The 12,040-nt window shown below is 36.2% G+C and overlaps 1 protein-coding gene across 2 annotated transcripts in view; it reads right to left on the bottom strand.

Moving 5' to 3' along the window:
• The window catches only part of MAP3K13 (mitogen-activated protein kinase kinase kinase 13), a 165,376-nt gene extending 155,070 nt beyond the window's left edge, over positions 1 to 10,306 (bottom strand). The window contains exons 1-2 of one of the 2 annotated variants that reach the window (XM_068546392.1): positions 10,223 to 10,306; positions 8,296 to 8,422 (exon numbers count right to left, since the gene is read on the bottom strand). The gene's annotated coding sequence lies outside the window, so the exon portion shown is untranslated. The remainder of the gene's footprint in view (positions 1 to 8,295; positions 8,423 to 10,222) is intronic. The other variant, XM_068546393.1, reaches the window with a different exon arrangement.
• Between the last annotated feature and the right edge of the window lie 1,734 nt (positions 10,307 to 12,040).

Raw genomic sequence — 12,040 nt, 5'->3', positions numbered from 1 at the left:
AAACTTCCAAAAATATCTGATTACTAACTTTGAATCAACCTTGGAAATGTCCTAAACACAACAGAAGCAGAGGCTGACAGCTATGACTGTCATCTCTCAGACACAGCAGAAGCTTAATTATGGATAGACTGTGTACATTTTATACCAGTAGGAAATTTCCGAATACAGAAAGCAAGTTTTTTCTATAAGAGTAATCTCACAAGTTCTTATAGTTAAACCAAATAGGTTTTCTGGGTCCCTACATAAGACTCAAATGTCTGTGACCTGTGCCACAGGACAAAGTTCATGATTCGAGTCCAATTATCATTTCTGAGCAAGCTAACTCTTTAACTAGTCAAACTTACAATCTGCCTTTAGTCACTATGGAGGCCCTTCTATACATTAACTTTACCCAGTTCAATGTTACGATTACATTCACTTTGTTTTCTTCTCTTTATATGTCTTCATCCCTTTGCACTATACGCGTTTTTAGAAGCTACTTCAAATATTTAGAACAAAGCAAGCTATAAATAAATTTAATTAACTCATCTTTTAAAGTCATTTAAAAATATTAGGTCCCCATAATTTGGTTTATAGGACTCATTGTCCCAAATGTGCACCTCTGTGAATACAAGTTACATTCATTCACCTAATAAATATGTTCTAAGCACTTACATGTGTCAGGCACTGTGCTAGGTGCTGGGAAAAACACTGGTGAATAGGATGTCAGTCAGAGATAAGTACCATGGAGAAAATTAAAGCAGAGAAGGGGAATAGGGATGCCATGGGGTGGGGGGTGAGGTTACAGTTTTAAATAAGATGTCAGAGAGAGCCTTACTGAGAAGGTGACATATCATGACCTGAAGGACCTGAAGATGAGGGATTAAACCACATAGATACCTGCCACATAGATATCTAACACAAGAGCATTCCAGGAGGAGAAGCAAAGTTTCTGAAGCAGAAGAAAGCTTTCTTTCTGAGGATCAGCTAGAAGACCAGGGTGGCTGGGACTGACTGTTAGGAGATGACAGAGAACTAAAACAATATTTACGTTTACCACGTGGGATGCATTGTGAAATTTTCTGTTCTATGTACTTTCGTTTAAAAAAAAATGCTGGTTACAACTTAGTTAAGCACTAAAGAATTAGTTTTTCCCCAATGAATTGTAATGTGCAACCCTTGGAAGAAGAAGCCATTACCTATTGTTCATGGATACTGTAAAAGTCACATATTCCTAACTAATGCTATCACCAAAACAGTGGATATCTGTTTTTAGGGAAACAGTTGAATAAGTTAATGCCAGTGGCTTATTTAATCTTAAATCATTAAAGATAATGTAGGTACTCAGAGAAAGATAAATTGGCATTTTCTCTTCTAGCGACCATCAAACTCCCAGTCATGCTAACTATATTCTCTGGAACCTATCTCCACTGAGTCCTCAAACAATGCTAAACTAAGCGGGAGTTTTTTGTTTTTATTAGTCCAGAAAGATAAAAGTAAAAAAAAAAAAAAAAAAATTAAAGGGAAAACATTTAATACCATCTTTCTACTAGTATGAGGTTAAACCAACCTTAAATGCTATAATGGTCTGGGTGTGAGAGTAGATGGTATTAGAATATTAAATAAAATACCCTTAAGGCCTATAGGTTTTCTCTGTGCTATGAACTAAAGAATAGTTCATTAATTAGACCAAAGTCAAACTGATATTAACCGTTCATTCCTTTGTCACAAGTAGCAGTATGAAGTGAAGAGAAACACTGAGTCTCCTTAGAATCCAAATGCATGGAAAGGGATTAATACTGAAATGATAATCCTAGATCAGCGACTGCAACTCAAAGGGAAAAATACGTTTTATTTAATGACCAAGTACACAAATACAGGCACATACATTTATATATATGTATACCTATGTGTGTACATATATATATGACTAAAACAATATTTACTCTTACCATTTGGGATGAATTGTAAAATTCTCTGTTCTATGTACTTTCATTAAAAAAAGATGCTGGTCGCAACTTAGTAAACAAATTTTGCAAACCAGGTGTATGTTATAACACATAACTGCTCTATAGCATTATCAATGCTAACTTATAATTTTAGGGAAATTTATAGTCTTCCTCCCTCTTAGAATTAGCCCACTGGAGTATTCTATGTACTCAAAGAAAACAAAAATTAACATAGCCTTGTTACCATGTATCCAGCCTGGACAGGTACATGCTTTCATTCTATTTAAATCACCTACCTTCCTAGGCCCAAGAGCTGAGAGAATAAGAACCATTAACTTTTAGGTTGAGGGTTTTTTTCCCTAAACCATGTAGCCTCTGAGAGCATAATCTGACCTTAAATATTTTTACCACTTCATCCTCATTTTCTTAGTGTTGACTCAAGTTTTTATAAGATACAACAAAAGACCTGATTCTAAACTTACCATGCCAAGTTTACGTTTCTCTACCAAGAAAACTTATGGCCACAGGACATACATTCTTTTGGAAAGCACTGATTCCTTGGCTGTAGTCTAAAGGAACATAAGCAATATGAAAGACCTTAAAGGCCAAGGAAATTGAAATCAGAGAAAAGGATATAAAACGGAATGTATTAATGGATTTTAGTCCCTTTAAGCTTTTATTTTTGTGAGAGGGTTCAAAGGAGAGCTTAATACAGATGAGACTTGAGGCTTTTGAAGAGGATCTAAGTCTTGATGAAGTTATTCAAACTCAAATCTTGAATGCGTAATCATGGTAGGCCCCAGGGTCTTCAAAAACTTGTACTGGATGCTTTAAAACAAAACACACAAAAATTCTACTAGCAAGTCTAATAAAAGTTTTTAAGGGTTTTGAAAAGGTATAACTCTTTGATCAGTAATTAATCAGATCACTAGATACTATGCTGAAAGAACAAAAGAAAACAAAAAGAAATAAAGAAGAAAAGGAAAGAAAGATTTTAAAAAGACATAGTGTACAGAATGGCTAAATATGTTCATTAGTTTATCACTTCAATTAATATTCTTCACTTCAAATTGCAACTGAATTTAAAGTTCTTACAGAACCACCATGGGTTGTAGTCAGATAAACTGATCTAATGATAATTTCCTGAATCTCTTTCACTGCTATTCATGATATTTGATTGTCTTAAAGGGCTTTTGATTTTTGAAAGCATGGCCAAATTATTTGTTGGATGAGACAGCATAAAATGAAGTTGATTTTGTGGGGTAGAGAAAGAAGCTAAATTAGGAATATCATGGTTTGAAAATATTTAAACAGGGAGAAAAATTAACAAAGCCTTAGAATGGAAAAATTCAGACCACTTTGCAAGCTCAAATGAAAAATATACAGTAAATCTCACTAACTATTTGTGCTCATTCTAACTTGTTTCTTTTACTTTATCTACTCCCATAAACCTGTTTTTTTTCAAGAAAAAATTAAGCTTTTAAAAATTAATAATAATAATAGGAATTTATATTTACTGAGTCTATACTTTGTGCCAGGCACTACTCTAAGCACTTTAGGTAGATTAAATCATTCATCCTCAAAACAATCCCATGAATTAGATATTACTATTATCCCCAATTTACACATGAAGAAACCAAGGTACAGAGAAGTTAAACAATTTCAGGTAGTTTACCTAGCTAGTAAAGAGTGGAGTCAGGATTCAAACTCAGGCCCTCCAGCTCCGCAGCACCAAACTACACCCACTATTCTACAAAACTGGTTTCATTACACAAAATTTTCCAGAACTAGGGCTTTCTTTAAATCAGCATTGTGCCATGTCACAATCTTCAACTGCATATTCTGATTAGAAAGTGTAGTGACTAATTTAAGTTTCTCAACAGTAGTAATGTAGAATCAGTTTCAGATGTCACTACTCAGAAGTGACATCCTATAGGAATATCAAAGCAGTTTAAAAATAAAGCATGCCACTTATATATTAATAGTGGTAGAGGATTTAGATGACTTTACTCCTTTTGGGGGGATATACACATATATTTTTTCTATATCCTATTTTTTGTAAAGTGGACATGGATTACTTATACAATTTTTAAAAAAGGTTTTTTAAGCATGTCATCACCATTATTTGCATTAGTAAACTTACAATAAACTTATTAGATAAGTTTGCTTTTGCTCTATTTGAAGAGAAAAAAATTCAAGTTAGAGTAGGCTTTATGGTAATAATGAAATAATAATAGCTATTATTTAATTAACACCTAATATAGGCAAATCTTTTACATACATTTACTCTTCAGTAAATTCCTATTTTATAGATAAAGAGATTGAGGCTTAGGATGAATAATAAACTTAATTAATAGAACAGCTAGTAGATATTGGAGCCCAGATTCAAATCTGCGTTCACTGTTCTAGAGTCCTTGCTCTTTCCACTGTACAATGCATGTACCCTCTCCAAATGCCAAAATAATCTGTCTTTTGTTATTAAACACACGGACGAAATCTTTCTAAAATTTAGGTATTCTTAAATAGAAAATACTGAACATAAATTATTTAAGTTCAGTCAGGGTTATCATTTTGAATATCCATGACCACAGAGGTGTTCTCATCTAATCAAAAGAGCTCCAGGTGCTACAATTTTAAAATTAGTTGGTCGGCTTTCTAACTTCCTTCTTGTCCATACTTGTCAATGTGCCTGCCTCTAATAGGAGCACTTAGCCCACTCAGAATTTGTTGCTTCTAGTACACTGTGGAGTTAGATACCAGTTAATTAAGCATGTTAGAACTGTGTCTAAATGTAAATAAACCAAGTAAGGACCTGAGAAGGGCATATAGATTTTGTGTCTCATAATTTGGGAGCTCAGGTAGTTTTATTTCCTGGTTATGAGTAACCTGAAGCTGGTGGGTGAATGACGGGTAGATAAGTTAGCTCTCAGTATTTAAATACAGGGATAACAGAATGTATACACATACTATAATGAACCACTTTATTGCACTATAAATTTTTTTTCAGATTTAAAAGATACCTTAATAATAATCTGGAACAATCTCCCATACAATGAGAAATACCCTCTACAACACTCCCAATGTTCAAACTCTGCTTAAGTGACCCTAATGACTTGGAGTTCACTGCCTCTTGACACAATCTGCTCCACTGTTGACTAGTTCTATCTATACCTTCTCTCATTTAGAACTAATTTTGGCCTCAAATAACAGAGAACAAGTGTACTTCCTATGGAGTTTCTCCAACTCTTCCAAAGTCTTCTGTTTTCTGAACAAAGTAGTCCCAGTGCCCTCAACCTAGATCATCACAGTTGTCCTTTTATATAATCACAAAATTGATTAAAAACAATTCTCTTGTTCTTCAAGGTTTCTCTAATAATTAATATACAAAAACTGTTTTGTAGGTAATGGGTCTAGTTAATCTATCTTGGTCATACACAATTGGAATGCTACGAAAAGCTTAGGGACCTAGCTCAATTCCAACTAAACAGCAATAACCTTTTCAGTTCTTCCTTCTTTTTCCCCCCACCCAAAACAATGCCACAAAACAGAATCTTAAAAAATACCCTTAACCATATCTTGCATGTTACTAGATTTTAACTTTCTCATTCTCAGGCTTTTGTCTACCTTCACATCACTTGGACCCTGTGAATGATCTTAAAACTTCCAAAATTTTTCAAGCTGTTCTAACAATTATGAATTACCCCATAACAGGCCTAGCTCTGAGGCCTTAAACTTCTGACTTTTTTTTTCTCTTGCATTAGCTGGATATCTTCCTCTGCGGAATTTGTGGTTTTCACATAAAATGTATGTGAAAAAAATATATATATATATGTATAAATATATATATGTATAAAATGTATAATATATATACACGTTTTAATATATAATGTATTATACATCTATGTACATACACAAACACACAGGTATCTTCCCAATTCTATGTTCTCTACATATAACTTACATTCATCTATAAGTCACCTTTACCATATTCATCTTGACTCAGGAAAACACAGCCTACCCTTGGATTCAATTTGTTGCTATCCATTCTCTTAGCAAGAATAAGAAGTCCCACTCTAGGCATCCTGCCCAGTGGTTTCCCCCTGGTGGCCAGTAGTGATTAGTCCCACAGATCTCAAGAAGCAAAGCATCATTTAATAGAAATGATTATATGCAAAACAGTCTGCCAAAGTGTGGTATAAAACACCTGGCATACCATAACCTGTTCTATTCCATTAATCATGACTCAGCCCCTAGATTAGTGGCCTTCATTTTGCTTTTAACAAGATACACAATCATGTATTTTATATGATAGTAGCATCATATAGGTATGTATCTTACATAGCCTATTCTCAAGCAAGTTTCAAATACAATCCCTCCACTAACAAAATGAAGATTATTATATCTTTAAATTTCCTGTATAACTCATTTTACTGACCCACTACTGTTATTCCAAATTTCCCCCAATGAAAGTATGGAGAGACAAAGACGGCTAGAGAAGTAAAAAGTCACCAGAAATTTTTGCTGAGTTCCAAGGCAGATAATCAGCCAATTTAAAGTAATATTCTCAATATAGAATGAGATTATCCAAATATATCTAAATGATCTTTTTGGCTTCCTGATTTTATAACAGAGAGAACAAGCCATTCTCTGAAATGTCTTAGGCCAGTTCCTGACATCAAGAACAAAGTGAAATAATAACGATAAGATTTGTCTAAAGAGTAGAATCGCTAAAGAGTAATTCAAATCAAATAAAGTCCATCCCATTCAGTAATAAGGAGAGGCTCAGAAGAACCATGCCAATGCGAAACAAACATAGCTTGCAAACAAAGATAACAACTTCCATATCACCTGGGAAGGTCAGCCACATAGTATGAATTGTGTATGAGCACTGAATTCGGCAACACTAAGCACCTAATTTATTCACAAATTCTTACTATGAATAATAATCTAATGTCAAGGTTAAAAACCTATTAAAATATCACCAAACCTTTCATGCAGCTCTGAAATAAACTTAACTCACTTGTGCAACCCCACTCCTACTGAACAGTGCAAATAATCATAAGGACAAAAGTCATAAGGAATAATAGTGGGCTCCCATAATTAGCCTAAAGCCTTGCTGTTCGTTTCTTAGTATAATAAAAATAAAAATGTCCATAGTAAAAAAATCAATCCATCAGAAGGAGAATACAGAAAAAAGATGAGTCTTCTTCCTATTCTAGACTTCTAGTTTCATTCCCCGGGGGTACCTATGTCAGTAGTTCCTTATATGGATTTGAAGAAATTTTACAAGTATATGCAGAAATATATGCTTTTAAAAACACAAATGAAAACATACTGTACATACCATTCTGCATTGTTTTTCTCAGTTAACAATGTATCTTAGAGATTTTTCCATATCTCCACCTACGGATCTACTTCATTCTAACAGCAGCAAATACTACATTATATGAAGGCATTTATTTAACCAGATGTCTGTTGAGGGATGTTTAGGTTATTTCTAGTTGTTGTTGTTGTTTTTTAATTTCATATAATATGGTGATGAATATCTTTAAATACAAATTTTTGTGTGCAAGTGCAAATATATCTGAAAGATGAATTCCTAGAAGCAGTCTATTTTTAGAAGTGAACAAATTCTAAACAAGAAGCCAGTTTATCTACAGAGGAGACCAGGAAAAACTATAAATTTAATAATTAGTGATTAAAAGGTGCCTAATATTATTGCAAAGTTAGAAGTTAAAAGTTCTGAAAATTAAAAACTCCTCAACTAGGAAAGATAAAATAGAAGAAAGAGAGAACTTTTACCCCGGGACAGAAAGATAAAAGGCCTGGAGAATGAATCATCTAAGATATTTTTTAAAAGAACAAAGAAGAAAAAATTAAAAAAGAAAATAGCGTAAATAAGGTAGGATTAAAAAAAAAAAAAAAGACATTTAGGGGCCTCTTTTCTTGCTTTAACCTAAGGCATAAAATAAAATTGGCTAGATTTGGGACACATACTATTACAGAGCCAAACCTGGATGTGAGATGACCTAATTGACTGCTTGAGGTCCCATACCTACAGGGTTGATATACTCCACCAGGCTCTAAAATGTTGAAAGGAGATCTCCCCACCACCCCTCAAAGAAAACAGAGCGATAATCTTCCAGGAATAACATATCTTGTCAATCTCTTTAATTTCTGATCAGTTTTACAGAGAAATAGTAACAATCACCTTGTATATACTGAACAAAGCTCAAACCTCTTTGGAAGGTCCAGATTAAAACATAATTTAAAGAGATTCAGCCTATATTTTTCAATCACAATCCCACAATTTTCTAGACCAATCCAGGGCTATTTCTCACCTAACATAAAACAGTTAAAAACTTACCTTTCCCCAAGTGCTAGGATTTGAATGCCAAAATACAATCTGATTCATGTTTTTGTCCATTAATGGTCCGTGGGTTTCTTTAAATGAAGTCCATGTTAGCGTCCACAGATATCGGAGTTCTGCAAAACTGAAAACCTCAAGAATGTCAATGCACATACCCAAGTTACCACTTGGATACCAATTTATTATGAATACCAGTTATAATAATTATTATGAATATAGGCGTTTAGATGTGCAAAATTAGTGGACATGACATCGAACAGCACATTGAGGTAGTAAAATTAGACTTTATGACACTAATATTAATACAAATCTAGAGGTACCAAATTTTTATGTATCCTAAAAGTGGCACCATAGTAAGAGCACACAAAGGTGGGGATGATTTGGATATCAACAGTTTCCAGAAATTAGGAAACAAGGTTTATAGGCAGGCAAACTTTAAAGACTTAGATGTCTTCAATAAGGTATTCACATGCCTACTTTTAGTTTTTTCCAACCTATTTTTAAGAACAGCTTAGATTGTTAAATCTAAAAATGCTTACTAGTTTCTTCTTTGTAAAACAAACAAACAAACAAACAAACAAAAAGCCTTAAATTCAGATTTTCCTACTCGTTATTTCCAATCTAATAATAACATTCTAGAACCACTTAGGAGCTACTATCTCATTTGATAGCATGAAACCCATACACATAATCACCTCCCTAGATGTAGATCAATCACTGCATCTATTTAGTGATTCATGCCCAGATCTTACTACAAGCCTGATGTGTCACATGCACTTTTTTCCCATTTGACAACCAAAAAGAATCTGGTTACACTACTTGTTCTTTAGGTCTATGCCTACTCTTTATCCCATTCAAGACATCTAAACAAATACTTTACAAAGGAAACAATTTAACCTTCAGGGATTCATTCTTTTGGAAGCCTCCTACAATTGTTTGGAAGGAGTTAACCTTTTGTGTACCCACCAAGTGAAACCTCTGACTGGATTTTTATAGATTACTATTTTCATCTTTGTTATGAAATACTTCTCATTTACATCTCAAATGTAAAAATACCTCAATTTAAGGAAGAAAACATTACGAAAAACAAAGCAAGTTCATATTGGAAAGAAAGCACTTAGAACACTAATTAGAAGCTCAGTGCTACAACTGCAGCTTTTCATTTGATGGCCAACTCCTGTCTGGTATCATTCACCTGGAAGTTATTCCCAGAAAAGTAAAGGCACCTGAAAAAAGCCAAATTGATCGCCTTTCCTCTCTACCCACCCCAGAGAAAAATACTAAGACACATTTCTAAATTTCAATAACTACAAAACAATAACAACAATATCCCGAATCTCTACTGCACTGACATCCTCAAAACCACGGATTAGCAAACTAAGCTGGCATCACTTCTACATTCACAGGTAGGAGCACTGAAGTTCAGAAGTTCCCCCAGCTGATCCAGAATTGGGTTCGTGCGTTCATTAATTCATTCATTTGACAGCATCTAAAGATGCCTAATAGTGGCAAAGCACTGTCCTGGATTAAGAGATGAAAAGATGATGTCGCTGTCCCCTACTAGCAGAACAGGATGGGGGACGGAGTAGGAGGGAAATGAACTCTAGGTCAGCTCATCTCAGTGCCCAGGTTCCATCTCTTCACCCCCGAGCGCCAACACTCATGAGCCTGTGACCCCCAGCCAAGACCGATTCCTAGAAGACTCAGCCTGTATTTCCTCAACGACCTCGGCCCTCACGACCCCGTTCCCAAAGTTCCTCGTATCCCTGTTTCTCCAGGGAGTCCCACGCCAAGGAGCCTTTTCTCCAGACCCCACCTCATGCGAGATCCACGTTTCCCCGCCCGAGCTTGGAGCTTCGAGCAATCTGAGCCCCTAACCCCAACTTTCACCCTTGCCCCGGTCCCGGTTCGGCCTGCAGGTTACCTGCCTGGAATCCGTGGTTCCAGGATGACCACGAACGCCCCGCCCCGCCCATCGCGACGCCCTCCACAACCAGGTACCGCCTCCAGGGCGTAACTTCCGGGTGTCGCGTCCGGCCCGAACTCCTCCCGGCCCCGCAGTCCCGCTAAGCACCTGACGCCGCTAGTTGACGCCACTTCCGGCCTGTTCCTCGGTTCCCCCGGGATCCAGGCGTTCTCCCGGCCTGGTTTTTTCTGCCTGCTTTCCTAAACTCCGGCTATGTAGCCCAGCCTGGAGAAAAGCATTTTTTTTTGTTTTTCAAACTTCTTTGCCAACTTCTGCAGCCTTCCCTTCGACGATCACTTCCTTCTGCTCCTTCTGTACTTTGAACTCATCACTGTTCTCTGGACTCGTCAGGCCCCTCGGAGGATCACAAGGTTTTCTCAATCTTGCTCAAGTGATGCTGCCTCTCACTTGTAACGGTATTACCTAGGCAAGTTACTTAACCTCTCTGTGTCCGTTTCCTCAAGCGTGAAACAGACAATATTAGTACCTAGAATATAAGGTTGGTGTGTGTGTATTACTTGAGATAATACATGGAAAGCGCTGGCATAGTGAAAGCATTCAATGAGTGTTTATTACAAACGCTCTCTGGTTTCCTGTTGGAACATGCAGATGGTAAAGGAGCTTGGAACCGGTGTTCCTGTTATCCTCAGCTTTTAATTAAGTGATTAATTACTTCTTTTAATTAAGTGATTAATTACTTCTGAACTGTGAGCTCCTCCAGACAAAGATGGAATTTTGTATAAGAATCGGTTTCGACGCTCCTTGAAATCACCTGCTTGGTTTTTGTGCTAGGTACTGAGGGAAAGGTGGGTAAAACCCAAGCCCTGCCCTCAAAAAGGTGGAGATGCATAGTAAGTTATTATGGGAGGAAGAGAGTCAACCCAGGAAAAAACAGATGGGACCAGCTGAGCTGAGGATTTATCTTTAGAAAAAAAAAATTTCACAGAATGTTAGAACTGAAAAGAACTTTAGAGATAATTATTTAGTCAACCTCTTGATGTTACAAGTAAGGAAAATTGGATCCAGAGAAGCAACTGACCAAAAGTCACAATTAATGGCAGGGCTAGGTAGGACCAGAAGTAGAGCCTAAAAATACTCACTACCTTCCTCCATTTCCAAAATATGCCTCAAGGTGTTAATAAGGTAAAAGCAGATTCACTTGCAAGACCTTCACTCTCAAGTGAAAAAGACTAGGAAAATCCCAGTCCAAGAGAGACAAGAGCAGTGGAACCCAGCAGTTGCCACAGGATTCCGATGATCTTGTGAATGTTCTGGTCTTGCCACTGCTGGGTTCATTTCAAACACCGTAGCCCCCTCTCCCCTGGCAAACTTCTTATATTTACCCAGAAATGAGGGGTTAAGTATCAATTCCTGTGAGCTCTACCTTCAGTTTTAACTGGCTGGACAGGCATAAGTAACGGATTCAAGCAGTTTCTGAGGGTAAACATAAATACTCTGAATACACTGCCAATAACATGGCACAACTTTATTTAGACTTGTCTATTGGACACGATTTCTCTTAAATACTCAAACTCTGTTTTAGGACTATGACAAAGCTAACATAGGTATTATTATTGAAATGTTGGTTATGAGTCTGTGTTCCAAATGACCAGGTAATCCCATAGACCCATAGAATAATATAGTTGGAAAAGATGAAATTTAAGGTTTCTTCCAACTCTTTCGTTAAAAAAGGTCAGTGATACTTTTAATGAATCTATGGACCATTGGAACTAAATAATTTACTGAAAGTCACAAAACTAGACAATGGCAGTCAGT

Source organism: Eschrichtius robustus, chromosome 6 (assembly GCF_028021215.1).
Source record: "Eschrichtius robustus isolate mEscRob2 chromosome 6, mEscRob2.pri, whole genome shotgun sequence".
NCBI classification, from domain to species: domain Eukaryota; kingdom Metazoa; phylum Chordata; class Mammalia; order Artiodactyla; family Eschrichtiidae; genus Eschrichtius; species Eschrichtius robustus.
The sequence above is the reverse complement of the archived record's forward strand: the minus strand, read 5'-3'. Positions and strand labels throughout refer to the sequence as shown.